This window comes from Passer montanus, unplaced genomic scaffold (assembly GCF_014805655.1).
Source record: "Passer montanus isolate IOZ18808 unplaced genomic scaffold, ASM1480565v1 scaffold50, whole genome shotgun sequence".
NCBI lineage: Eukaryota > Metazoa > Chordata > Aves > Passeriformes > Passeridae > Passer > Passer montanus.
The window spans coordinates 1254817-1279204 of record NW_024369930.1 but is presented as its reverse complement, the minus strand read 5'-3'; the positions used below and the strand labels follow the sequence as shown (position 1 = coordinate 1279204).

At 36.2% G+C, this 24388-nt stretch overlaps 1 protein-coding gene across 1 annotated transcript in view; it reads right to left on the bottom strand.

Moving 5' to 3' along the window:
* SEMA3A (semaphorin 3A) overlaps positions 1-20333 on the bottom strand; it is a 278963-nt gene extending 258630 nt beyond the window's left edge. The window contains exon 1 of the mRNA XM_039723771.1: positions 20279-20333. The gene's annotated coding sequence lies outside the window, so the exon portion shown is untranslated. The remainder of the gene's footprint in view (positions 1-20278) is intronic.
* Between the last annotated feature and the right edge of the window lie 4055 nt (positions 20334-24388).

Genomic DNA, 24388 nt, shown 5'->3' with positions numbered 1-24388 from the left:
TGTGTTGAATTATTTGACTACTTAGATTCAATAAATCTTTAAATCATACCTTCCTTCTGAGGTGTCTTTTATTGTGTGCTTTCACATTCATGTAGCTTTATTGATTGTATCTTCTTCACTGCCATATGTTAAATTGCAAGCAGTAAAATTGAAGCATTAAATCACATTCCTTTCCTTTCATGTGTCACTTACCTATTGGGAACATATGTTACACTGGCACAATAAAACTTGCCCTGAAGGCGTAGTCTGTGTACGCAAGGCTGTGAAAATGGAGGCGTATAAAAATGTCCCAGTGTCCTACCTGAAGATTAAGCTTCAATAAAATAAAATTATAAATATTTCAAACATAAAATATGTCTTGTAATGATGTAGTAACAAATTCTCTAGAGTCCATGGCTGTAAAAGGAATGCAGAGGATATCTGCAGCATGTGTCTTCCAGCAGATTTTACCACCCCACCTATGATGCAGGTCACAATATTTCCTTGAAAGGGCTTAACTCAGACACTCTTCCCATTCAGTTGAATTTTTTGCCAGATTAACCTAGCTAATATTTCTTTTTTATATGATGCTTTTGGGGTTTTTTTGCTATTCATCTGAGACAACTGAAACCTACACAAAGAAAATCAATAATAATATCAATATGTTTTAAAATACTATCTGATACCTATCTACTTGATATTAATGTATAAAATATTTACCTATGCCTCCCTTAGAACTAGACTGATTGGTTCTTTCTCAGACACAGGCTGTTCAACTGTATAAAACTTCTCATAAAATAATTTCTTAAGGCTCCTCCCTTTGTAAAGTGCTAGAGAAGATAAAAATCTAGATTTTAGTCAGCTTTGTTCCTTGCTTATAAGCACCAGATGATCCTCATACTAATGTCCCAATGCTTTGATTATAAACTTATGCTATACAAATTTATAAATGTACAAATGTCCAAACTTACTAAAAGGAAGTGAAAATTGCAGAATTAGGGGTTTTAGCAGTGTGCATACTTCAGAAAGTTTTGCTTATCTTATTTCTTCCCTCTTGTCTGGTCTTGACAGGGATTGTTCAGTGGTGAGCAGAAGCGTGGCATGGCAGTTTGAAGAAAGTGAAGAAAATATTTTTTTATAGCTGAATGTTAAGTTAGCTGAAACCAGAGAGCATAAAATTGCCAAAACCACACTGGAACTAACTCACCTATTCTTCCTAAAAGCGCCATGGGGTTTTCATTTCACAATTGGTCCATGGGACATTACAGTTTATTGTTTGTTTCATTTCAAAAGGCTGTGAAATATTGAGATTGAAAGTAACTTTAATTTTGTTTCCAAAAGAAAGAACAAAGTTTAACTGATATTTTCTAGAGCATGAGTCCAATAAAACAGCTGGAGTTGCAATGAAAAGGACTTCTATCTCCATTATAAAAATGAATTTTCTGTGTTGTTTGGGAGAGATGCTTGGTTCCTTCATCGATCATAATGCAACAGTTTGACTGCACTTATCTATCTCATCCAATTCTTTTTCTTCTGACTGCAGTCCTTGCAAATGAGTTTTTCAATAAAAAATCAAAACAATGTCTGACTTAATGAGCATTATAAAGAAAAGCTGTCAGTTCATCCAATCCTTATTATTTCATCATGAAAAGTCTGATTTTGAGGCATTATCCATTGCTTTTTATTCTCAAGCCCAGGAGGGAGCAAATCAATTGCAAATGCAAAATTTGTCAAAGACCTTGGGCCCAACGCTTGCAGAAGAAGTACAGCCTGTACTAAATGGCTGTGCTCCACAAAAATTACAATGGGGTAGTGGGAAGGAGTCCTCAATCCTGGCCAGAAAAACTGCTTATGCAGCTGGGTCACAGATGCTGATTTAGAGGAAGGGGTACAGAAGTGACTGCAGGCATTTTCTTTCAAAAGATTTAATCTGCTATATCTGTACAGCATTTCAATATTATATATGTTAATGAACTAAAAATATCAATACAAAACAGGGAGTGTGTAACAATTTTTATGTAAGTCCTCTTGTAGCTGTTGCTGCCCTCTTTGTCAACTAACTTTAAAATCTCCAATGAATGCATCAGTCCCATGGATGTGTATCTTAGGGTAGGATACACTTCAAATTTCAGCCATCTGAGGTTTGATATTGCAGTATGAGCTGGTTATCCTTCCTTTGCAACCAAGCGAGATTTTTCAGAGACATAGATTCCTATTGTAGATAAAGGTAAACCAGTGTTTGGATATGCTGAGTGTTTTGGGGTTTTTTGATTAATAGGAAAGGAATTTAGGTGATTTGATAGGAAATCAGCTTTTTTTATATCCTTAAAATCCCATTTTTAATTCTCATTCATTATTCTTGTAGAGCTGGATTCTACAGACCTCTTCCACTCCTAAGGCAGCCCCTTCCTGGACAAATAATTCCACTGTTTTCAAAGAGTTAACTGGGCTGTCCTTACTTCCCAGTGAATAAGCGTGGTCAAATCTGGCTCTCCTCCCAAGCATGTTGAATGAGTTGGCTAAGAATCCTTGATTTACTGTGAAGAAATAGTTAAAGCAAAATTCAAACCAGATAAATAGATCATTTATGTAATAGTCACTCATTACTACCACCCCCTGCTACTACGACATTATGAATACAAAATATCATTTAGGAATTAGAATTGTGAGGATTGACTGCATTGAAAATTCTGTACATGGTTACATGTGGCTCAGTTTTGTGAGTGCAGTTCCACAGGGTGCTTTCTTGTAGAACCATCCAAAGACTTAAAAAAAACTCCATTATGTATGTGAAAATATCTTTGTATTGCTTAGAGTGGAAATATTGCATAGCAAAAGACAATGTTTCCAATACAACAACATTGTCTTCCAATCTGTAGCTTTGTGCATTAAAAATAATGGTGCATTTTTGCACTTAAATCATAGCTGGGCAGATAAGGCAGGTCTTTAAAAAAGCAGAGTAAGCTGATCTGCACTGAAGTTTCTGTTGGTGCAGGGAGACTGCAACTAAGGAAACCCACCAAATAACTTTGGCTGATTGTGTCACAAACACACATATATATACATAAATATGCACATATATATGAGCCTGTACAGCCCAAAGTTCATTCTTGCACAAAAACTCTGACAGAGCTTTTACAATAAGAGCCTCTGACATTTTGAAGGTACTTGGAGTCAGGTAATGCTTTGAGATAGATCTGCATAGACAGTGTGGAAGACTTTTGAAGACTTTTAACCTGAAGAAAGCCAGATTTAATTAGAATACATGTTAGGACAACTCTGTAAATACAGCTCATCACAACTCAGTCCAGAAAAAAGGGTTTATGCACAGCTCTCCACAGTGCCTCTGCAGGGATGCTCTCAGCTTCTGGCCAGCTCAGTAGCTTTGAGTTGCAGCAAAATTGGCACAGCTCTTTCTGGCCCTGGGGATGTTTTCTTTCCTCAGTTCTGATCCCTGGTTGTCTCTGCCTGTTGCTCCTCTCAGTGAGCTCTCCCACTCAGTTTTTTGGGGACCTTTCTATGATATTTGACTCCTTCCAGTCTCTGAAATCTTGTACCCTCTGAATGAACTAAGCAATTTCCAAGGAAGGAAAATTTTTTCTACCCAGGGGGCTTCACCTGAGCCAGTGGTTTTTCTTACAACAATGTAATACATGAACAGAAATAAATAACAGTACTATTAACATTTGTATGTAGTAGTACTATTTTATATACACGTGTGTTTGTGCATTCCTTAGCAACAATATTATTTACTGACCCTAGGCAAGAAAGAAAGGATACATGGGGGGTTTGCAGTACCCAGTGCAAGACTGGAAGTGCTCAAAAAATCAACTGACTTAATCACACCTATGGCAAAAACTGGTTCATCTATGCAGGATATTTTTACACAAAGTTTTGCTAAAGAGCCTAAGCAGGCAATAGAGTGTTTCTGATAATGATCCAAAGTGTAACACAGGAATAAAGATTCCTTAAAGAACCCCACAGATAAAACCAGATAACCAAGATTTTGTATACTGAGAAATCCCTTCAGATGAGAAAATAAGAAGCATTTAATTGAGAATATCTCTGAATTACTTTTATTCTTTAGGGAACTGGCACCAACCCAAGGTGAGCTTTAATTCAGAGTCTGGAAAAAAACAGCATAAGTTTCAACCTCTCTTCCTTGTAAGAAGACATTCTGAGTTTCGGTTGCTCTACTTAATTTTGTTTTGATTTAAACAGGAGGAATAATAGTGGTCATACATATTCTATTTCTTCCAAGGGATTTAATAATATTTTTTTACTGAGTGTAAGTTATGCCAATACTCCTGAATGTAGACTGCATAACAAAATTTCATCTTAAGCCACCAGCAGCTTGATAAAGTGGAACTCACATACAGGGAAGTTTTCTATTCAAGCAAGGAAAGTCACATTTGATAACAGAGTTTCTAAAATGTGTTTTCCCATTATTTCAAGCAAGTCACGAAAACCCCATTAGGTGAATGTAAATATGACTCCTTGAAACAAAACCACATAATTGCATAATAAAGATCTATTCAACATATATTTTAATGAGAGAAAAGTACAATATATAAAGTAACTTTTACAATATTTTCTTCATAATCCTTGCTACCAATCAACTCTTAAATAGAGGAAATTTCTGGAAAATCTCCATATCCTAGCAATACTTATTTCTATTGAGTTCAGCACTCCTGTTACCAATTTATCTCCTCTGTAATTTTGTTAAAAATACAGAGAAACTTGACAAAAATAATATTAAAAAAAACCCAAACCAAAAAAACCCAAACACCCAAAGAACCACCCTCTTCCAATACAAAACTGTATGAATATATTTAGACAATAATTTAAGATAAACACTCTATGAAAGCCATTTTTAGATTGATGAAAGTAAAAATTTCCAACCTGAAAGTAATTGTTGTTTATATTTTTTTTATGAGAAAATTAACTACATGAATTTTCTTGACCCTCTCAACTTTTCTTAAAAGAGCAGCAAACCTTTCTGGCTTAGTTATGACATTGATTAGATTAACTCATACTTTACTGCTCAGTTTAGAGCTCAAAGAATATTTGCACATTCTATCTGCCTATTCAATTCACTCTCTCAAATAACAAAGGGAACAAACCATTGAGATAGTTAAAGTGTTAAAAATAAAAGGAAGAATAAAAAACATTTTAGATATTGGTAAACCTACTCCCAGAATGGTGTAATGGAAGTGGATTGTGAAGAAAGAAGAAAAATGGTTTTCTAAGAAGAAAATCATACCTCCTGTGTGGAGGTTTATTTTCCAAAAGTTTTTATGCAAAACTACTCTCTAACGCTCTTTCCCTTCTCAATGGTGCTTAGATTTTCTTGAGAGGAAAAAACCCACAAAGCAAATCCTGAAAGAAGTCGTCCCATTTCATATCTTTTGTTCACACTTACCATGTAGCTCACGATTTTTTGTAGTAAGGCTGAGGTGTGAAATTTGCTTTTGTCCCGTTTCACCCAGTCAGCAAAGCAAACCATTCCAGGCAATGCTCCAGGAGACTAACCTCCACAAAAAGTCAATCTGGTTAATATTAGTAGCCTACATTGCACTGCCCACCCTTGTAGGATGGTGACGAAACCACTTTTCCCGTCTGACATTCCAACATGCCATCCCCGAAATTTAATAGCTAAATCTGCTTTAGAAAGATATTTCCAAGTATCCCACATTCACAGTGTTTTTCTGCAAGCTGAATTTATTTTTAAAGTCTCAGCATCTTTACTTGTCCAAGAAAAGGATGCCAAATGCCATTCCTATCAATTACTAAATACATATATATGATCCATTTGGAAAGTATTGCAAAAATTTGAAACTGTAAATATCTTTGCAAGCTTCAGAAAAATCAGACCGATATGTTTAAAGGTGCTGTGAATACATGAGTGCCAGATGTACTAGGCTACAGAAAACATCATTCCTTTTTCTTATTTACTTCTTAGAGTCCACGTGGCAGGCCATTGATAAAACCAATATAATATGTGTTCATGTTATAATTATAATGTGTTCACTAAGGAGGTTCACAAATGATGAGTGGTGTCAGCATTTACTGAGATAGAAATAGAGAAAACAAAGACATGTCAGTGTTTAGTATGATCAAACTAATGACAGCACAGCTTTGAACTTATAGAAGTTCTAAACCACCTGGTTTCCAGAATATTGAGCTCAGGGTAGAATTGCTGTTCTGGTTCTCCTGTAACCCTGCCATGATGGAGGATTGGTTTTCCAAAATAAATATAATGAAAACAAGCCTGGGCAGTTGTGTATACCCAAAACACCCTGCAGGAAAAGGCCCAGATGTGAACAAATGGCTCAGATGTACACTTTACAACCCTTGTGGTTATTTTCTGCTGTATTTAAGGAGGAGAAATAGCAAATGATGTATTTTTACATAGTTCAGAAAATATTTGATCCTAGCCAACCTTGTCTCAAGCTAGTAGATCTTCTCCTGCATTTCAAATCAGATGCACGCTGTCAATTCCAGTACAATTGCTGCATTTTACATGATTATATATGTGGTCCAAGTTTTGATTATGGTCTGTGGGTATCCTTGAAATATAAATTGATTGATTGTACAGTTCTTTAGTTATAATAACAAATATGTAAGGCAAACTAAATCCAAGCTTATAAATGCAATAAATATTACATTAATTTCATCAAAAGTATAATTACAATATTGAGAAGTAGGGACGAGAATTGGAGAGTAAGATTAATAACTGAAATAATTTTTCTCTTCCCAAATCAATTTGGACACCCATTTGTCCATAACTTAATGGTATGCATCTGGTGTCCCTGGGATTGTTCTTTCCTCTAAATTTGGATTCACCTCCTCAAAAAGCAGCAGTGAACAAACCAGGCAGAAAGTTTATCCAGACACCTCCAGTCTTACTGAGCTTGATGCAAGAAGGTAGGCTCATTTCCCCATTTCTTTCAGGAGTGAATGAACTCTACCCATGGTTGTTGGTCTCTTCTCCCAGGTTACAAGTGACAGAAAGAGAGGAAGTGGACTCAGATTGTGCCAAGGGAGGTTTAGAATGGATATTAGGGAATATTTATTCACTGGAAGGTTGATAAGGCATTGGAATAGGCTGCCCAGGGAAATGGTGATCCCTGGAAGTGTACAAAAGGCATGTGGATATGGCATTTGGGGACACAGTTTAGTGGTGAACACAGCAGAGCTGGGTTAATGATTGAACTTAATGATCTTAGAGATATTTTCTATCTTAGATGATACTATGATTCTAAGAGCTGGGAAGAAAAAAAATGCATTTCCTTCAGTATGAATTATCAGGATGAGTTTATTTATAGCAAGCATTAATTTAGTGATTCAGTGTTGCTAGTTTATGTATTCAATGACCTTTTCAAATTTTCAGATATTCAGATATTTTCAGATTTTCAGATATTCAATGAACTTTTTCAGATTTTAGCTTCTCCAACTCATTAGATTATCAAAGAAAAGTTTTGTGTCAAAAGAATATAGGTTTGAGGTATGCCAGCATGAAGTTTTGAAGGCTTTCATTTAAATGACATACTGGATTTCTATCAGCAATCAGCAAATTTACAGAATATTGTTCTGGAGTTTATAATTGTATTCTCATTATTAATAATGAGTCACATTTTGTTCTGGCATAAACTGTCACACCTCCTTTGAAATCAATGAGACTATGCCATTTGATTATAACTGAGAATTGAGCCCTTTGCACCAGTTTCTGCCTGTTGATATTCTGTGAAATAAAAGTGCTTTTATTTTGAGTTGAGCCCTCAGGACTGCACCAAATAGTCTGGCAATTTTGTATGCCAAAACTGTGGGCTGTTGCTGGTGTGTGGCAAATGTGGCCTAGATGATATACAGAGGAACTGGAAACAGAAAGAAATCTCTGCTTGAGCTATTTCATCCTCCACATGTGGTGTCATTTTAGTCAACAAAAACAGTTTATTTCCTTATGTGCCTCTTTAATTTTCTCTTTTCCTGCTTTATTTGGGCTATAACAATGTTAAAAATGTTGTTTTAGTTAATTTTTTGATTGAGTGCCCAGAAGCTTTTGCTCTGAAGCAAGAAAGCTTCAAAGTGTGAAAATTTTAGCATTTAAAATTAAGTTTCTGTCTTACAAATATTTGCAAACATGCTCAATTCAGAGGTAGTCAACCTAAAATTTCTGAACTATGAATGTTTTGCAAGCATATGGTATGAACAGATGATATAGAACAGGATAATAGGAGTTTGTAAGAAGAGCCTAGCAATATCACGGCTGAGTTCTAAAGTTATCCATCTAACAGAATAAAAAAACACTACTATAACTTGCTTTGCCGTGCAGAGTTGCTCTCTATATAATTACTGTAACTGTGATTATTAATTTACATTTAAAATAAAATTACTATATATTTAGTCTTACTGATGTGTTTTGGGTTCTATTCAGGGAGTAAAGACTACGAATTTTTTTTTTAATTGTGTACCACCATTTTAATTTTATGGGGCTATGTTTTGGATTCATGAAGTGCTGTGGGGGACACAGCCAGGACAGCTGACACTGACTGACCAAAGGCATGTTCCAGACTGTATGGATTTTTGTTTAACATATGAAGCTTTTCTGGTGGGGAAAGAAGAAGAGTTCATAGTCACATCATTCATCTTTCAAAGTCACAATTACATGGAATAATAGAGCCCTGCCTTCCTGGAGATTGCTGAACACCTTCCTGCCCATGGAAAGTGGGGAATTAATTCCTTGCTTTGCTTTGCTTTGCTTGGAAAACCTTCACCTGTTGAACTGTCTTTATCTCAGCTCACAGTTTTCACAGTTACTCTTCTGATTCTCTCTCCCATTCCACCAGAGGAGGATGTGTGTGCGTGACTGTGTGGGTTGAGTTCAGTCTGGGTTTGAACCACGAAAGTGCAATAAACAGAGTGAAATAAATCCTATGCCTGAGGACACTGAGTACTGAAACTAGAAAAAGTAAGAAATGAATGTGATATCCCAGCTATGAAAGAAGAGACAAATGAGGGAATGAATAGATTGGTACTGTACTATGTAAGTAAAAATGTGATTCCTACATTTCAGAGATAAAGCAGCAATCAAAGATGATCAGCCATGATCTAATTTTCTGAAGGCTTGTTGGAGATATTATATTTTATTATATTTCAAGACCAATAGAGACCAGTACTGTTATCCATTTTAAATTCTTGTATCATAAACAGAAGAATTAAGCCAATGATTTTGCAGAGTCCCCAAAATTTTTGATTGAACCAGTAAACATCTTTCAGCAAGGTATCCTAAAAGACTCATCATGATGAAGGGCAATACCTAGATTATTAATAAACTACCCTATTAAGCTATTATACTATTTCTCTTGCAATTTCAGCCCTTAGATCCATTTTCCACTGGATTAAAGACTGCCCTGCAGTTTTACCAATGTCATGGACCTGTTAAATTTTCTGATAATCTTAGAGACAATGCACCTAGGACCCTAAAAAAAGGACAGTGTGGAATAGCAGATTTAGATAAATATAAGGACTCAGAAAGAAATGAGAGGAAACATGTGATGTCAGTTTTGTGAAATAAATTCTCATCACAGGAGAAACATGGCAAAAGAAATCACATTTTTGCCAGATGCATGAAAAGCAAAACATATGGCTTGTTTGTCTCACATTTTTCGCATATTTCTTCTGTGTTGACAGACAGGTTTTGGGAAGATGGAAAGTGCCTTTCATTTCAGTGAAAGATCCATAACTTTTTATCTTTCATATTTCTATGTTTGCCAGCTTGAAAAGTACTGTCTCAAATGGTTAAAAATTATTCTAAAGCATGTTAAAACCAGGCATATATTGGAAAAACTAAAGAACAGTTAAGAAATTTTGATTGAGTCCCACAATTTTATATATAATTTTTTTCCAAATTCCTTGGAACAGGATTTTGGCAATGAAAGGAAACAGTACTTAAGTATCCCATTATTTTTTAAGATAAAGGAAAATCTGTTCAGCCTGGTTAAGAAGTTAAGGTAAATTGCTGATCCACCTGACCAATATTTAAAATTAAAAAAAGCAAACCCCCCCAGATTTTTCTACACTCATAAGTGTGACAGTCCCTAAATATAGATGCCTAGTGCTGGGAATAGATTTCACAGATGGGCTCCCAAGTTTGTCTCAGTCAACGGAGACATTTTGGCAGCTGAGAGAGGGCTCTGCAGTACACAGTGTATTGGGCAATAGGATAGCAAAACACATTGAGAAAATCTGTCCTCTTCACAGCCTGGAGGATGTCTGTCCCTTGAGCATCTGGTCTTGTTTCACAGATCCTAACCTTGCATCTGGATGTCCTGGGAATATGACACCAGGACATCTAAAGAGGTATCAAGTTCAAAACTCCTCCATTTCAGCATAAAGCATAGTTACATGAACCCATACCTATGTTCTTCCAACACCTTCCATTTCAAGGAAATCTTGTTAGCATCAGAAAATACTTGGCTTAATTCCTTCCTCATTTTAGCAGATCCTGGGCACTGCAAGCAAAGGATGAAAGTGCAAATTTTTTCCCAAAAAAATCAGTTGAAGGGAGAACTTATTTATAAATATACATATTTATACATGTTATTTTCATGGCCTTTTCTTTCCTCTTAAAAAAAAAATCACTACTTTGTTTGTCATCTTGCCATTTTTGAAACTGATTTTTTTGGTAGAGTTGTATGATACTGTGGCTCAGAATGGTGCAGTAGCTTAGTTATGGGTAAGTGCCACTGTGCTGGTAGTTAAATACACCAGTTTAGAGCAACTGGTCATTAAAAATTATCCCAGAGCTGTGACATCAATGCTTTTTGGGTTTTTTTTAATGAAGTGGAGATGAGAAATTATATTTAGTAATTCATCTGCAACATACAGGTTGGCAGTAAAAGAATTACTATGGATTAAAAACCAGAAGAATTACACAAGTCATGTCACAAGGACAGAAATAGGCTGTACATCAGGAAGGTATTTAAACATCTGACTTAAGAGAGGTCCTCTGAAATGCATTATTTTAAAGCAGGAGTGCAGTGGAGTCAGTGAGATAAAATAACAACCAATGGGACTATTCATGTCTATAAGTGTTTAAATATTTTGGGGGTAACTAGGGATATGTTTTGCATGAAGAGTAACACAAAATTCAGTTAATGAATATGCTTTCAGCTAAATATTTTAACAGTATGCAGCAACTATAATAAGAATCTGCCCGAGAAGTTGTGAAAAAATTGAATAAGGGCCCTGACATTTGTGTCTTTGTACAATACCTTTATAAATCACTCCTGCTGAACCAAGTCAGCATCCTGCTATGCACAGCTGCTTGTCCAGAGAAGTTCAAATAGAAAAAAAATATAGAAAAAATTAATGTGGAAAAACCCTATACAGCTGAAAAATTAGGCAAGCACAGTTTGTACTGGATAATCAGTCATGTATTGGCAAGTCCTGATTATCCAGGGTGTCACCAGCTCAGGAGTCATTTGGCATTCTGATTTAGCCTGTAAATATCTAGTTACATGCTATATAAAACATTAATTTTTTTTTTGCTAATGCTGTTTTAGCATAAGATTCTTTATCTGTTTAGAAATTCCTGCCAGTGTTTTGGAATTTCAGCATTCAGAACAACTGGACAATCAAGTCCTTGACTAAGCTACTCAGAAATTTCTCAGCTCTTATAAAATGGGTTATTTGTGTGCAGCAATCTATCCTATGACAGTTGCTCACACTTTGTTGAGCTGAGCCAAGAAAAATGCAGGTAAGATCCTGAAAGGCAATGGTAACTAAAACAGTTTGTTGGATTTCAATTAAAGGTAACCTAAATTTAAACAAATATTTCATAAAACAATTACTCATGCAACTTTAGTAATACAAAAATGTCCATTTCAGAGAATGCCCAAGGAAAATCCTGCTCCATGAAAGTGGATGGAAATGGTACTTTTGGTGTGAGCAAAGGAGCTTTACAATGGGCCAGGTAATAATATTATCCAAACAGTTAGGTACATTTTGGAACTTAGGAATTACCAGAATGCTGACTTGAAATTAATAATATCCACTCCAATGCACCTACACAGAAGATGAGCAAGGAATGCTTTATCCATTTACAAAACAAATGAGTGAAATTTTTTCCATTTCTCCAGATGCATTAGATTAAAAGGAGATCAAGCCAAGAAGATGATTTCAGACTGCTAAGAGCAAATACTCCATTAAAAGCAGATTAACACTGAAAGCACAATTGTTCTACACATTTTTCTTATAGATTTTAGTGTCACCTACTAGGGTGCAAAATACAGATGATGGCTGGAAATGCTAGGTCAGGGAATAAAGGTGAATTCAAGGTGAGGAATGTCTTAAGAATAGAAAGAGAGAAAAAGTATATCCAGCCAGAAAATCCATAAGATGAATTGGTATGATGGTGTAGTTTATGCTTTCCCCTTAGGGATAATGTACTTACTACTAAGTAGATGATATCAATGCCAGATCTGAAATGAGAAGAGTGCTTTTGCTTTTTGGCTGTGAGCAGAATTTTGCAATATCTACAGGGAAATACAAGGGTCTGGATTATATTTATTGTAAGACAGGCAAGAAATTAAAAGTGAGAAAATATATTAGCATAGATTTGTGACAGCTGGATATATAGAGAGAGATTATAGGTTTCCTAGCATTTTCATTCTTTAAACATTGTTCTAGGTTAATAGGCTTCTGTTGCCTAGGGTTTGACATTCTTAGATATTTATATTAATTTCCCCTCAAATATTTGGGGGATAGTCAAGAATTATTGAGATTTTGTTTTATTGGCAATCCAAGACCTATTTCTAAAATATTGGAATATACTTTGTGTTTCAGGAAGAGATCACAAGAGCAGGAAATCTCACTGGCAAAGTATTTTTTATGGCAATAACTGAAAAAATTAGTGTAAAAATTTTTAATCTAAGTAGAATTTTTAAAGTTTCTTATCTGCCTCTAGATAAAAGGCATGCCATGTGTCCTTATAAATAGGTAAGAACAAGAATGAAGATTAATACTTAAAAACAAAAGTAGTAGACAAATAGCTTCTTGCATTATTCATAAATGGTCACTTGACTCAGAGGTCAGAGTTTTGATCTCCCTCCACCAATTGTTATAGCTCAAATAACATCAGCACACTGCAATCACAGAGTAATATGGCAGTAAAAATAAAGCCTACTGGCACTTGACAATAGTTTGGAATAATAAAAGTGGTACAGTGATATGGCAAGTGAGGTCAATGTCTAGTTAGGAGCTGTAATTGTTTACGAGCCTGTCTGGAAAAGCAGGTTTTGATGTTTATGCTCAAAGTTCTTGGTGAGCAGAGATTTGGCCAGACTGGTGGAAAAAGTAATGCTTTTTAAAAGAAGTTCAGCTTTCAGAATGGCTTCCAGCCCTTATATTTTTGTTCATCAAGGATGAATGGCCACTAGGACTGCAAAGCAGTCCTTGGGGCTTCTGATTTAGGCATAACAGACAGTTGACAACGTAGCTGCAGATCTAGTACCAGCGATTTTAAGCTGTGTGCTCCTTATTTTGACATGTTCTTAAATACGATTTTTCTGACCAGCCATTTAGTCAGATTCTTTAGAAACACATACCTATTTTTCCCCTTCTTCTGTTTGGTTACAATGTTGTTTCCTTTAAGTCCAAAAATGACTTTAACAATAATGCTGATTATTCCTGTCACCTGTGACTCAGTAGATGTGCTTAACCAGTTCAGTGAATGTATTTTTGGAGCTCAGACAAAACCTCAGTGGAAAAAACCTAGACATTCAAAAGTCCATGCCATGTTTATGTAGTATTTTCTAATATTTCACATGCAATTACAGTTAGTGTCTGGCTGCCCTCTAACTTACCTGCCTCTGCTTTGTGGTTTCCCTAGTCAATAATTTAAACATAGAAAAAGAAGAAATGTTTTTATCTCTGTCTGTTTTATGGATTTTAGGAGCTGAGTCAAAGTGAATTTACCAATGGGCCAGACAGGGATGTACAAAGATGAAAATAGATTTCAGACCTGTTATTTAATTCAGGAAGCATTCACAGGTGGTGAATATTAAATATTTTCATTTATCCTGAGTTTTACTGAACTAGAGATTACTTTTCCTTCTGTAATGAAATTAAAACTTCAACAATCACGGATAGTGTAAACTGAAGTCTTGTTTATAGAAAGAGATGACCCTAAAAATCAAAATTTATTATCAGATCCAATTTTGTTGGCCAAAGTTGAGAACTTTTGGACATATAGTTATATTGCTTACAACAGAATTTGAGTTTGCCACTAAGTTCAGGCATGGATCCATATCACTGTTTTTCTGAAGTATGAGGACATCCAAGTTCATTCTAATAAATAGGGAATAATTATATTGTCTTATTTTCTCATAACTGCGTATGACTTGGCCGTAGCTCCCTTTGCAAGAACAAATTGTTTAAATCAAATTATGGCATGTATACCAATAGCAGTGGTAAAGCTCTTTCAAAGTATGTGCACAAAAATATCTGGCCCTTTGCCTTTTCCCCGGAGAAGATGTGGAACAGCTGCTTGGCCAGGGAGCTCTGGCCACTCAGCCCAGAGAAACCCGCAGGGATTTCTGTAAAGGTGGGAAATGCCAATGCCACAACTTCTGCAACTCGGTTCTTACTTTGTCATGATATTTCCCTCTTGCAGGAAGTCCAGATAGGTGCTTTTGGCTGTCAAAATATGCCTCCTGTTTGTAGCTTAGGTACAAATATTTCCACAGTCAACATAATCTTGTTAAACCTTCACCTAGACTACAGACATGATCGGCTAAGATTCCTCTTCCAGTTAATTTTTGCGCTAGTAATAATTAGATTATGTTGTGATCAAAAGGAAGGAGTAGAAAGTTGTATGGTATGAATAATCCCATGGTAAATATATTGTTTAAAATTTATCAGATAAATCACTCTCTAGAAGTAATTTTTTGTTAGTCTACAAAAGAAATCTTGACACACATATATCCACATTACATATATCCACATTGTAAGCTTTTAATGTTGAGTCAGATGAATCCCAATATTTGTGCAGAAAATATTCACAGTGATTTATAATAATTTGATAAGGCTGGAACTAAGTTGAATTAAAGATGAGTGGAATTATTCTTTCAAAAGGTTACACAAAATAGCTATAGAAAACCTAAGCCTGAAAGCTTAGAGAAAGCATATACAAGTACACATCCAAATGCCAAATCTTTTTATGGTTGTATGTTCTCTACACGGGTGCAAATCTGGCATGCTGCTTTAAATCATCATCTAGTATAAGACATTGGACAGGATCAGATATTTAGCAACAAGTGTATAAAGCTGCCTTATAGACAACTTACCAAGAAATTTTCAGTGGGAAATTTCTCCTTACCCTCTACCAGATAATGGTGTGTTGATGATCCATACAATAAGGGATTGGATAAAAAGGACTAAATGCATGAGAATCTCACTTAACAAAGGAGGTTCACAACAATTTCTACTGGAGTTGTTATCTCCTTAGTGATCAGAGAAGAATAAAACTTAAAAAAAAAACTATTGCACCACTTGCCTATGTTTTAGTCGTGCTGTTCCTTTGTTAATTTCTCCATGCAAACAGACATATGAATACCCAGCTTTTGTATTGCCGTGATGGTGTGTTAATGCTGTTATAGGACTTAATTAAATAAATAAAGTATTTGGTTGAAACAGTGACATATTATAAACCACCATTTGCCTTCTTTGGTTGGGAGAAATGCAGAGTTCATAGCCTTTAGTTTGGGTGAGGTGGTAGTATTAGAAAAGAGTTAGTGAAAACAGCTTAACTGTCCTCTATTTAAGAATGAAATTGGTAAACAAACCCCACTTGGAAAACAAGCAGACTGCAGAGCTTTGGCAGCCTTGCTTTTGTATTATTTTTGCCTTGTGTTGTTTTTTTAATTAAATGAAGCAAGGCAGAGCCTTCAGAGCATGACTCAAGCTATTTCTAAAAGTATTAAATTAGATTAGTTTGGCATTTGAGTCCCAGCAATTTTGACTCAGATTCTTGGACTGTAAAGAAGGGAAGCCTTGAGGAATGAGGCTGAGGTCATTCCTTCTGAAAAGTCAAGTCCACATAAGCATCAGCACAGAATATTCTTCTTAATACTATTTTTTCTCTCATCCATGTGTTTTGTTTATGCAGTATGTCTTAGCAGGACAGTTTATTAGATGTTTCTGAACATTATTTGGGAGGGGAGAGCAGAGGGGAAATTACAGGACATTATACATGGGGTGTGTGTAGGGCAAAGGCACTGTGCACATATAAATCCTTTGAGGATTTTTCATGGTGCCAAGTGTCCTTTTCCAGAATGTTTCCATCCACAGAGCCTATTCTACCACAATATTGAGAATTTGTGTTGCCTCTGGTCCTGCTCAGACAGCACCAACAGGAGGCTTCCCTGAAAGGGGACACTAGCTTCATCTTAGGGCTGGAGGAGATACCCACATTAAAAACTATCTAGAATAATTTAAATTTCACTACAAAGAGCCACAGCTTATAAATTGCAAAGATCCTGTTCTGCCTGTGCAGAGACTATGTTGCTTTTCTTATTTTCCTTTTGTTTTTCTTCCTGGCAGATGCAAGCTCAAAAACTGTAGTTTTAATATAAGGTGAAAAGGCAGAAACATTTAGAAAAAAACAGAGACTGACATAAACCCTAAAGGTTAAGTAGGTTCAGCCTCTCTGATTAAAAAAATAAAAAGTCATCTGCTTTCTACAGGAACATAATGACCTTTCATTTATTTGCCACTGTCTGACAGCAAAACCTCTGTGCCTTCAGATGTTTGCAGAGCAGAGCACCCAGCTCTGACCTCACTTCTTACTGAGACTTTCCTGTTATTCTAATGCCAATATTTACCAACTATGACTACAGATGCTTGTAAGGCCATATGCTTTTTCTGGAAGGAAGTCTGTCTCATTTGGGAGGAAAATTACATTTTATTTTAAAATTTTCACTAATCTGAATAAATCTAAGTATGGATAACAAACTTCTTTTTTTTTCAGAAAAGAAAATGCCTTAGACATATGATATATTTTTGAAATTACATCCTAACATTTCCTATGCTCCTTCCTCTTAAAATTACCTTCTACTAGGAATTTTACAGCCTAGGTTTGTGACAAAATTATTTTAATGTATTATATGCCAATTGTATGTCATTATCAGGCAGTAAGTAACAGATTTGAAGCTGTCCAGTGATGAGATTTTGCTATACTGGATAAATTTTAAGTATATCCCTTTAAAATGCCAAAGACTAGGCTTAGTCCCACTGTATCAGAGCTACAAGAACAGTCACTGCCTTCATACACAGGAACGGCAGGGAAAAGAAAAAAAGGAAAAGAGATTACCTCCCACCTTTGCTCTTTGCAAGTTCACAGACCAAAGTATTAAAGTGTGTCCTTAGTGCTCCCTCCCCAGCAGAGCTCAGGGCTGAGTCCTGCACCACGGGTCTGACTCAAAGGATGCATCCTACAGGCAGAGTGCTGCATTTCCACATGACAGCTTCTAAAACTCCTGGCTGTAAAGTGCAAAGCCATGGCTGCATAGGCACTGGGAGTTCTGCAGCAGATGTTTACTCTGCTAACAAGTTCTTCCTCTTAACAGTCTTCCAGTGATGCAAATAAAGCACTAATGAAACCCAAACTTGCAGAGTTCAGTTTTGTAGAAGAAAGGTGATTTATTTATATTTTTAAATGAAGACACAACAAAGAACATTAAATCTATTAAATCCTGGACAAAAACCAAAACAAAAAACAAGCAAAAAAACCACAAAAAACCCCAACAAAACAAACCAAACAAACAAACAAACAAAAAAGAAAAGAAAACAAAAATCCTACAAACAACACTACAAACAACAAACAACGGACCAAAACTACCAAAAACACCAACCAAAAAGACTCATCAACATCAGTGACCATGATGGGAAACTATTTCATTTAACCTTTGACTTTTCACCCATACTAGGACATCAGTGTTCATCTTACTCTGTTGAGACAGAGTAAGACCAATGTTTTTCATGTCTAGTATACTACTGTTGTTCTTTTTACCCTAACAAAAAAAAAAAAAAAAAAAAAAACAGTAGTAAAAAGATAATACTGAAATCAGGATTAGATTATAATCATTTGTTGGGCTAGACCAAAATTAAAAAAATAGCATGCATCCAAAAATCTCAAATTGTGATAAAAGTAATTTTAAATTAGTCCCTGCAGAGCTATTCCAAGAGGTTTTCTGGCACATGTAGGAGGCAAGCAGTCTATTAAAGAAAGAGAAAACAATTCAAGGATTGCAGCAAGTCAACATTTTCTTCCATAAAAAATAATGCCAAAACCAAAACAAACCTTAAAGACTAAAAAACAAATAAACAACTGCCCTGCCCCCAAACCAATGCCACCTAAAATGGAATAAAACAGTAAGACTTTGGCACATAATTCTTCCTTTATGACTGGACTTTTAAAATAAACAAAAAAACAAACAGACAAATAAATAAATAAATACATTTTTGCAGCAGCAGAATGGTATTGCTTGTATCAGGAATATCTTCTTCGAAGTGCTGAATATTCACTATCATGATAATCCTGAACTAATAAGTGACATATGCCTTACTCATTTAAACATAAAATTTTTGCAATTTTCTACAATCTCATAAAAATAACTTTTTTTTTCCACAGAAATGTGCATCTTGGAATTTTTTCCATGAGAAAGAACTGAGAGAAAATTAAAATATTTGTTGCTTTGCTACAAATGCATGCAAATTTTTTAAAAATTTTAATTCTTTTAAGAGGTTTCATTAGATGCAGTTTTCCTCTTTTAACTGCCTACCATTATGGAAAAAGAAAAGACAAGAAGTATAAACTATCAAAATCTGATGAGCAATTTTAACATCTAGAACTGTTTCCATAAAGTTTTCAAAAATTGCACAAATATGACCGAAGAAGTTATAATCTAACATGTACAATGAAAATTCTTCAATTGATACTTTTCTAAATATAACTTTTACTTCTTTAAAAAAAAAAAAAAAAAGTCTTCTATTACCATATGAATTGCCAGAAATGGCATCTTTAGTCTGAGCTAAACATGTAGCTATGACTGTCTGTCTCCTGTTCAGGACTGTGGGGATTCAGAATTTGGGCAGCCATACCTGACCTGTGGAGCCCCACAGAGGAGCCATGGACACTGTGAGATGCCTGGAGCTGAGCATGAGAAGGTGGAGGCTGGGTTTTTGCCGTAAGAGTCTCATGGCTACAACTCTATTTTCACTTGGGAAACTTGGATGCAATCCTTCATTTTCCAGCAGTTTGAAATCTGTTTCTCAGAGAAGAGGTTGCTAAGCTGTGATCTGTTCTGGAGAAGAGGAGAGGAGCCTGAACCCCTCCTGTGCTTTCCCTGCTGTGCTGTCAATGACACGAGGTACCAAGGACTAAGAGAACTCCAATGTCAATGACAAGCAGGGAACCAGCAGAAGCAAAGCTCAGCTATGCACCAGTGTCCCAGTTAAAGCAGCATCCTCACCATGGTAGCCTGGCAGGGAGACCATGCAGGTGGATTGTAATTACATTAAGCACCTTTTTCCTGCTCCTGGAACATTCTTCAGGGATACTGACTGTTTTAGGGCTCCAGAGTGCAGCTTCCTTCAGGCTGCAGGGCTCCATGTGATGGGACACCATGCATTGTTCTGGGTCAGTGCTGCTGAAGGACACAGCCCGGCTCAAACAAGAAATTCTGAGAGCAAGTGCAGCAGGCACAGTGGTGATGGGACACTGTGTTTTGCACTGGGTCAGTGCTGCTGAAGGACACAGCCTGGCTCAAACAAGAAATATGGAATGCAGCCTGCCTGATCATCCAGCTTCTGCCAACCACCCTCCCTGTGCAGGTAAGCTACTGGTGCTGCTGCTTAGAAAATAGTCATATGAAATCACCCAGAAACTGAGAGTCAAAAGTACTCAGTTAATAAAATAAGTGTTGTTAAATTAAATCTAATAAACTTTCTTGCTAAGACATACTGCATAACCAGGAGCAGGTAGTCTCAACACCTCTAGCTATGCTGCTCTCTGGCTGACATGTATTATTTGAAAAAGTTATGCTGCACTGTGCACAAAATGAAAATAAGACTCAGTAGCTTGAGAGAAAGTTAACATTCAGAAAATTACTCTTAAATTACTTAGCATTACGATAGGTAGAGCTTCAAACTTCTAAATCAAAGATTACATAAGAAAAAGCAAAAAATGTTTAAAACCAAGATCAGATTAATTATTATCATATTAAAAATTACCTACTTTTACTTCCATTATGATGAATCCTCAGCTTGTTCCTGGAGAGATCGAATGTGTCTGAATGCTGTGGGGTAGAAAGTGTTTCCACCTACACAAGGAACTCTGCAATGTGTCTTGTACAGGGCTGTTCTGGGCACTGACCCATGGTACAGGTTTGCTCCCCACATCATCAATCAAGGAGGCAATTTGAACACCAAGGTGGATGGACAGCCTCATTAACTCTCTCTCCACCAGAGCAATTTACTAAATATAGAAGTGTACCACATTTTTTCTTTAGGAATTTTGGTTGTAAACAGAGAAACACAAAAGCCACAAGTAATGGTAAGTGTTTTCATTCTAAATTTGTTCTTGGCTATTTTTAACTCAGTCAGGACTTGTTTTTTTAAATGTAAGGAAGAGGAAATCACTGTAAAGAGCCACTTTCTTATTCAGATGAACAAGTGTGCAAATAATTGCATTGACATTATTCTTCATCTACACTGAAGAGGGTGAATGAGGGTGCATTCAAATAAAAGATTTGATTCCAGAACTGAAGTTCACATTGAGCTCAGGAAACTTTCCCTGAGTGACCTTCTGTGTTTCATCTGGTTAATAGAACATAGAGGGTGCCCCCATTAGCTAAGCAAGTTGGATAGAGATATTGTGCTGGTAATGATTGCTTAGGTATCAGGCCTCCAGTCCAATTAGAGCAATCTAATAACATTGCAAGCAAGCTTCGAGCAGTGTACCACACAGAAAGAAGTCAAGAAGTCCAAGACTTTTTAAAGTCAAGAGCTCTGTGTGTTTTAAAAATAAAGGGGCATTGTATGCCTTTCACCATTTCTAAAGATTCATTGTGCTGTATGGAATGGATTTTGCTGTCTTAGGCATCAGTATTACACCTACATAATTCCAAAGTTGTGCTGGAGTTCCACTGATGCTGATGCTGAGAGATTTGGGCTCCACATCTTAAATCTGGTATATTCCTGACACAGAAGTTCTTAACTTTCAAGACGTGACTGTAGCTGTCTGTAAACCAGCTGTCTCTGTTGTGTTGGGCACAGCACCATCACTGCCTGTAGAGCTACAGACACTTACTCAAAGTGGAGGTCTGATTTCCTTTTGCACTTTAGCAGAGATGAGTGTATAAGAGGTAGGCTAGGCTACAGCAATGTTTCTTGGCTCACTAAGGGGACCTAAATTATTTTGAAGTTATAAAACCTAAATACTAGGATTTAGTACAAGTGACACCGTGAACATTTAAGGATTCTGAGCATTATTCTGGATAAACAGAAGTTTATAGCCTGGATGACTAAACCAATCCTTTCTTATAGAAGGCGTTGCCTGAAAAAAACACTGAGAAGGAATCCCCCCATCTGGGACATATAACTACTGCACAGACATTTTCCCAACGGGAGGGAACAGACAGATGGATGAAAATTCTCTGGCTTCTTTCCCCATGAGCCTTACTCCAGACCCCAGAGGAATCTTTGCTTGAAGGCGGATTGAGCAACTGCAGAGCTACACTTTTCCTTGCAAGTAGCTGTGGAGCACAGCTCCTGCTCCAAGCAGAAGGGAAGCACATGATTCTGCTGAATTCTCAGCTGTCCATCAACTTTTGGTTTAGGCTGGAGAATTTGGCTCTGAGGAAAAGTGTTTAAGTTCATCCTATCCTCTGGTGGATAACAACAGCCATGCTTGTGTTTCCTTATGTAGTAGAGTAAATAATCACTGTAAAGCTGGCAATTGTAGTTAAGCAAAGGGCAACATTTTTAGAGAGAAGAAAAAGCTGATGACTTCCTGGCCCTGAGTTTTGTATATTTCTCTACATTTATTACTCTGTTGAAACGTTTCCTCAAACCATAATGATGCAACACATAATCTCTTGTTCGGCTGAAATCGTAGATGGCAGAGAATACAGGGAACACAGCTCTAATCAAAGAAAATAGGAGTAGACATTGGATCTGATCGGGCAGTCTGGTTATTTTATAGCTATTCTGGCCTCAAGGAAACAGATTTCTTTCCAAACAGAACCTGTTAGAATACAGACATTTTTTGACATGCTGAAAGTCTGCTGTGTTTGATCCTGACCAACAATCCGAATGTATATCAACAGAAGGAAAGCACACATCTGCAACAACAGGCATGTTTACAATCATTTTAATGACACCATTAGATTCTGTTTGCCAGTGTTCACTTATTTCAGACTTTTATACAAAAAACATGTGAGATAAGTTTACCACCTGTGCACAATGGAAACAACCCATTTAAATGAATAATTTTAATGGCAAACATAGCTCAACAGTTTTCTTCTGTTCACCAACATAATTGTAGGGGCACAATTGTGTTTACCCAGAATACACAGAGTTTTTGTGTTCCTGCAGAAGGTTTCTTTTCCATCAAGCCTAGGGTAAGAATTACTCCAAACACTGCTTAGTGTGCTTGAGAAATACACAAACATGCTTTAAAAATGGGCCACTTTAGGAAGTTTTTCAGGTGACAGATGGGATTAGTTTTAAAGGGAAATTCATTCTTAAAATACACCTGAAAACATCTACTTGATATGTTAAGTTCTTCTGGATTTAAATGTTTTAAGAAAGTTAAGTGTGCTTGTCTTTGAGGGCTTGAAATTGTTCCAACTGGTATCACTGGGAAAATTCATTGTAATTTCCAGAAAGTACAATTTAAATTAAAAGTGAATGGGTGGTGAGACACAAAAAAGACAGAGAGAGTGAAGATACAGTCACAGCAGATGTAATAAAATTCCTGATTTTTTTAGTTAAGATAAATACACACACAGACACATCCTCCTCAGTCAGAACCGCATTGTACTGTTACTAAATATATCCACAACTCAGGCATCAAGTCTGCCTTATTGTGCAAGATAATGAAAGGACAAAACAAAAAAAAAAGTGTCAGACATAAAAAAAATTAGCTTCAGGTCCATGAAGGTGTTTAATTTTCATTGACAAGATGGATATTTATAGTCTAATCATTAAACATGTAATTAACACTCCTAGAGAGAGAAAGAAGGCGGGGGATCACTGGTGATATTGCTGAGATACTAGAAGAGGTTGTGTGCTACATAGTGCAGCTTTTTATGTAAAGGAAAATCATGATACTAATCCATAGCCCAGGTCTGTGCTATTGCTTTGCACAAGGGCTCTAAAGAAAACCTTTGCAGCACAAAGAGCAGTGGTGAAGGTGTGAACTGCACACAGGCCACCTGCCCACATCAACTTGTATCTGTGGAAGAGAATTCAGCTGGAATCAGAACTGTAAAACATCTGGGCTCTGTTAATCTATGCATGATTTAACACCATTTTCAAAAGGAACTTCATTTACTGCAAAGATGGGGTTCAAAATGCATGTAAAATACTCATAGATTGATACTTCCACCTAAAAACTGTGGGATTTAAAACCACAACAGAACATAATATTCTGGGCTCTGTTAATCTATGCATGATTTAACACCATTTTCAAAAGGGACTTCATTTACTGATGGGGTTCAAAATGCATGTAAAATAGGATTGATATTTCCACCTAAAAACTGTGGGGATTTAAAACCACAACAGAACAGAATAGACAAAGAAAATTAGCTAAAACACAGCTTTTTGCATTTTTCAGTTTTAATAAATAAAATTCAGTGAGCAGTTCTGAGGTTTGGGGTTTGGTTTTGCTTTGGAATTTCTTTCAGTTTTTGATTTTTTTTAATTGCTGGAAGAATATTATAAGTTTTGGACATTTTCAGTGTCCATTGAAAAATTCAAAAGGAGCAAACTCCCCATTACCTTATACACACTATGTTTATTAAAGCCAGGCTGAGAAAATAAAAGAATAATTCTAGACCTTCACATGAAACTGAAACTCCTTTTCTTACTGTCAGTGTCCATTGAAAAATTCAAAAGGAGCAAACCTCCTTTAACCTTATACACACTATGTTTATTAAAGCCAGGCTAAGAAAATAAAAGAATAATTCTAGACCTTTCTTCGCATGAAACTCAAACTCCTTTTTTTACTGCCTCTTGTACTATCTTACATTCCTAGCAACTAACTCCATTTCTACATCCCAGGCATGATTCCATCTTTTTTTTTTTCTAAAATAATGTCCATGATAAATTCAAAATGGGATTT